This window comes from Balaenoptera physalus (genome assembly GCF_965194825.1).
Source record: "Balaenoptera physalus genome assembly, chromosome: 2".
Classification (NCBI taxonomy): Eukaryota; Metazoa; Chordata; class Mammalia; order Artiodactyla; family Balaenopteridae; genus Balaenoptera; species Balaenoptera physalus.
In genome coordinates this window covers 125,627,750-125,633,749 of record NC_138883.1, presented here as the reverse complement: position 1 = coordinate 125,633,749, position 6,000 = coordinate 125,627,750, and positions in this window count along the sequence as shown.

Sequence of the window (6,000 nt, the reverse complement as noted above, 5' to 3'; positions counted from 1 at the left end):
GACGGCCAGCGAGCTGAATCATATCAGCGTACAGAAGTGGCCAGAGCCGAGCCATGGGTCAGGAAATGCAGCCAGTTCTCAGGGCATCAAAGCTCGTGTTCCCCGAGAAAAGACCAGAAGGTGAGGGTGTAGCCCCGGTGCACACGTTCCCGTCGCCAAACCTTTAGGTTTAGCAAAGAAGTGTCGCTTACCGCAACAAGGGTTAAAGCAGGATCCTCATGGAATACACACCAAGACCCCTCCGAGACTCCTTCGCCTGGCCTCGCCTTGCCACGCCGTCCTCCTTTCAGCGGGTATCAGGGATTATACGGATGGCCCCAGGCTGCTGCTGGCATTCTTTCCCTGGCATTCCACCTGGCTCGGGTGAGAGAACACACGCATGCTTGAGGAGGGTGCACGGGCACAGCGAGGGAAAGGTCGATACCACCCAGTGATGTGTGTTCTATCTCTCCTCAACATTTCATTTGCTGTCCATCTTGCCTGTGTGTACGCACCCAAACGTGAAAGCATCGTGGCACAGGCGCCTTCAGAGCGTGCGGCCATCAGGACAAAGAGCACCGCCGACCAACAACACCCTGGTCTCGGGCCCTGAAATTCCTCTCCTGAGCAATCTGCCCTGCATCACAGCAAAAAGATGTCTTCCTGATCCCCTGAGACACCCTCAGGACAACTGGGCTCCCTCAGCCTAAGAGCAAGTGCCCTCTTTGGCAACAAACACGCCCTTGGCACTTATGATTCCACACAGTGGACACACCCTCAAGGGGAGAGATCTTCCACACAAGGGAAGGGCCCTTGGCCGAATATGACGACCTCCATCAAATGTGGCTCATAGGGACCCGTGACAAAGGGCACCTGAGGAACCCCTGGACTGATCAAGGGAGACTCACCAGCAGGCATACTTCCTGGTCTCCTGCCAAGCCAGAGGAACTTCTTAGGACCGCAACCAAAGCTAATGGCAAGGGAGCCATTCCAATGCCCAAAGTGGCGGGGCAAACCCTTGCAGCAACTGGCTATCTTATCGTAGCAACTGGCACATTGTCTTTCTTCCCTTCAAGGACAAGACCTTGGAGAAACCATGAGACCCAGGTCCTCCTGAACCAACGTGTCACCCACAGCCGTGCAATGAGGGAACGCCCCCAACATCCTGGACCCTTGAACCGCCATGACTTCTCTGGCTTGAAGCCATGCATGCTGGAGATCACAGGCTCGCAGCACCAGAAGGCGGCAGGACAAAATGACCCCTGCAGCGCACATTCACTCCAGCCCTTAAACCTGTAGCATTTCCTTGGCAGCCAACTCGCTTCTTTCTGCATGGTTGGGCCCAAAGACCTCCGGGAAGAGCTCCAAACCTCAGGGAATGCTATGCCGACTGGCTATAGCAATGACGCTGGGCTGTCCTAAGGAACACCTTAACATCCTCAACATAGGGGCAAGGAGGCCACACAGGGACAAAACATCCCAATGGCTCCAAATCGGGCCCAGTGAGAAGACACCATACTGTGCCGTGAAGGCACCATTCACTGGAACAAGGACCCGCCGTGAAGCCCATTGAGAAAGGAGAGGAAAAGGTTGGGATGGTCCATGAATGTGCACCTGTGTTCCTTCCCTACACGGGACTCCAAATGCTCCTGAAGATATCCCAAAAGAGTTCCGGGAACCCTATGTCCACCGACCATCTATCCACCCAACAGTAAGCCTGTGGGCTTAGCCAACACTCTCACGTGTATTTCCCGCTCGCCTTGCCTTCCTCTCTCCACCAGGGTCCAAACGAATCCACCCCTCACCTAAGTAGCTTGGTATCCCCTGGATTTGCCTAAGGAATTTTCCAACCTCTCCACACACAACACACTAGCATGACAAAACCCAAGGAGGAGCCATCAGCGTCGCCCAAATCCCGGGGACAGTGGCCCATTTGATTTCCACCGACCATCAGGGCAAATCTAAACTACATCCCACCTCCCAAGCTGAACATGACATAGAAGCCTGGCCTGGCCAGGACTCCTTCTCTGACCCTGAGTGCAGAGACTTCTGTTTCCTTGCGGGAACAAGGCAACGACCTGAGCTCGAGGGTGGCCTGTAGATCTCAATGGCAAGCCAGAGGAGTACCAGTGGCTCACACTTCCTTTCGCTCCCGCACGCTGACTGCGGCAGGGGATAGCTGTCCTGGCTAGACACAGGTGTCCAGAGACGTAAAGTTATCCATAGCCTTCCCATGTAGATGGACATTCCAGGCTCCTTTCCACATGGCTCTTTCCGCACGAGAAGCCTGCCACCCTCAACTTGAACAATGTTGCTGTGCACGCCCACAGTAGCAGATGCAACATGGACCTCTCCCTACTTTTCCTTTGGGAGCCACGTGCTGGACCTCAGTTAGGATGAGAGGACGGTAGATATTGCTCATTCATTTTGTTTAGATTTCCAAGGATTGCATTTATGGGAGTCATCATCGATCCACGCACCTGCTCAAAGGCACGACATGCAAAGTCGCAGCCTTCATGGAGGACTCCCGGAGAGCTCAATCATCTCAGCAGTACGGAACGGCCAGACTCTAGCCACTGGGCAGGAAGTGCACCCAAGTCTCAGGGCATCGGAGTTCGGGTGCCCCAGGAAGAGCCCGGAATGTGATGGTGTTGTCTCGCTGCTCAAGTCCCCGTGGCCAAACATCTAGGTTTCTACAAATAAGTTCCGTTTATCCCCAGAAGGTTTCTACCAAGAACTTTGTCGAGCCAGAGGCGATGCCCTAGGATCACACAGAAAGCTATTGGCACTGGAGATATTCCGATGCCAAAACTGGCAGGGCAAAACTTGCGGCAACTGGGTAACTTGCCCTGGCACCTTGTATTTTCGCACCCTGGGCACGTCAGTGACATGACCACGGAGAAACCTGAGACACATTCATTTGTTCAGAGTTCCAAGCAGTGCATTTATGGGAGTCATCATCAATCCACCTGCTCAAAGGCTGCACGTTCAAAGTTGCAGGCTCCACCGCAGGGCAGCCAACGATCTCAATCATGTCAGCAGTCAGGAGCAGCCAGAGCCGACCCACGGGGCTGGAAATGGAGCTAAGGATCATGGCATCGGATCTGGGGTGCCAAAGGAAGAGCCAAGAAGGTGAGGGTGTAGTCTCAGTGCACAAGTCCCCATGGCCAAACATCTAGGTTTCTGCAAAGAATTTCCACTCACCACCACAAGGTTCCTACGAGGATCCTCAAGTACTTCACGCCAAAATCACTCTGAGACTCTTTTGCCTCGACTTGCCTCAACTTGCCGCACTGTCCTCACTTTGCCAGGTATCCTGGACTATACAGAGGGCCCCATGCTGCTGCAGGTGTTTGTTCCCGGGCACTCCACCACCTGCCTTAGTGTGACAGAACACAGGGATGTTTGAGAAAAGTGAACGGGGGCACAGAGGCAAAGGGTGATACTGCCCAGCGATGTGCGCTATATCTCCCCTCAACATTTCCTTTGCAGCCCATCATGTCTGTGTGTCCACAGCCAAACGTGAATGCATCGTGGCACAGATGCCTTCAGAGTGCACGGGCATCAACACAAAGAGCACGGCCGTCCATCAGACCCCTGGTATGGGCCTTGAACTTCCCCGCCTGAGCCGCCTCCCCACCGACACAGCCTAGGGATGTCATCCTGAACCGCTGAGACACCCTCAGGGGAAATGGGATTACTCAGCTTAAGAGCCACTGCCCTCTGGGGAACCAAACCACTCCTGGCGCATACGCTTCCACACAGTGGACTCACCCTCAAGGGGAAATGTGTTCCCTGAGATCTTCCACAATGGAACGGCCCTTGGCCAAATGGGACGACCTCCAACAAAAGCAGCTTGTAGGGACCGGTGACAAAACGCACCAGAGGAACTCCTGGACTGAGCAATGGAGATTCACCTGTAGCCATACTTCCTGGCCTGCTGCCAAGACTGGCAACCTACCCTTGGCCCACACACAAAGCTAATGGCATGGGAACCATTCCGATGATAAACGGGGCAGGGAAACCCTTGCAGCAATGGTGTAACTTGCAGTGGTGTCTGGTACTTTCACACTCTGGGCCCATCAGAGACGTGACATTGGGGAAACCGTGAGTCCCAGGTACTCTACAAGCAACTTGTTACCCACAGCCATGCAACGAGAGAACCCAGACAACAGCCTAGACACTTGAACCGGTATGACTTGTCTGGCCTGTGGCCAGGCTCGCCGGATACCACAGTCTGGACGCACCAGCGGGTGGCAGGAAAAATGACACCCGCACCACACATCCTCTCCTGCCCTTAAAACTGTAGCCTTTTCTTGGCAGCCGACTCCCTTGTTTCTGCATGGTTGCGCCCAATGACCTCCTGGTAGAGCTCCAATCCTCAGGGAATGCTATGTGGGCCGGGTATAGAAAGGATGCTTGGCTGTCCTCAGGAACACCTTCACATCTTCAACACAGGGGGAACGTGGCCAGACAGGGACAAAACACCCCAAGGCCTCCAAATCGGCCCCCATGAGAAGACACCATACTGTGCCTTGAAGGCAACCTTTCGCTGGACAAGGACCTGCCATAAAGCAAATCGACCAAGGAGAGGAAAGAGGCGGGACAGTCCACAAATGTGCTCCCGTATTCTCTCCCTACACGTGCCTCCAGATGCTCCTGAGGGAATCCCAAATGTGTTCTGAGAACCCCATGGCCACCGTCGATCTATCCACCCACCGGTAAACCTGTGGGCTTAGCCAGCCATCTCACGTGTCTCTTTCACTCGCCTTGCCTTACTCTCTCTCCACCGGGATCCCAACGTGTCACGGCAAGATGCCAGAGCCACCCCTCACCAAAGAAGCTTGCCGTGACCAAGCTTGACTAAGGCATTTTCCAGCCCCTTCACACAGCACACACAAGCAGGACACAACCCGAGGAGGAGCCATCAGATTGCCTAAACTCCCAGGAACAGTGGCCCATTTGATTTCTCCCCTCATCAGGAGAAACCTAAATTGCATCTGGTCTCCCAAGCAGAACATGACAAAGAAGCCTGCCCTAGGCCTGGAATCCTGTTCTGACCCTGAGCCTACAGACTTCTGTTTCTTTGAGGCCACAAGGCAATGACCAGCAGGTGGGGGCAGCCTGTAGAACTCAAGTGCAGGTGGCAGAACCAGCAATGGCTCACGCTTCCTCTCCTACCTGCATGCTGAACCGTGGCAGGGGACAGCAGTCCTGGCTAGACCAAGGAACCCAGAGACGGCACGCTGTCCCAAGCCTTCCCACCTGGATTGGCATCCCAGGCTCCTTTCCCAATGGCTCTTCTCCCCATGAGATGACCACAACCCTCAACTTGAACAACGTGGCTGTGGACACCCACGGCCACAAATGCAATGTGAACCTCTCCCTACTTTCCTTTTGGGAGCCACGTGCTGGACCTCAGTTCCAACGAGGAGACGGTAGGGATTTCTCACTCATTTTGTTCAGATTTCCAAGGAATGCATTTGTGGCAGTCATCATCGATCCAAGCACATGCTCACACGTTGGACATGCAAAGTTGCAGATTCCACCATGGGACGGCCAGCGAGCTGAATCATATCAGCGTACAGAAGTGGCCAGAGCCGAGCCATGGGTCAGGAAATGCAGCCAGTTCTCAGGGCATCAAAGCTCGTGTTCCCCGAGAAAAGACCAGAAGGTGAGGGTGTAGCCCCGGTGCACACGTTCCCGTCGCCAAACCTTTAGGTTTAGCAAAGAAGTGTCGCTTACCGCAACAAGGGTTAAAGCAGGATCCTCATGGAATACACACCAAGACCCCTCCGAGACTCCTTCGCCTGGCCTCGCCTTGCCACGCCGTCCTCCTTTCAGCGGGTATCAGGGATTATACGGATGGCCCCAGGCTGCTGCTGGCATTCTTTCCCTGGCATTCCACCTGGCTCGGGTGAGAGAACACACGCATGCTTGAGGAGGGTGCACGGGCACAGCGAGGGAAAGGTCGATACCACCCAGTGATGTGTGTTCTATCTCTCCTCAACATTTCATTTG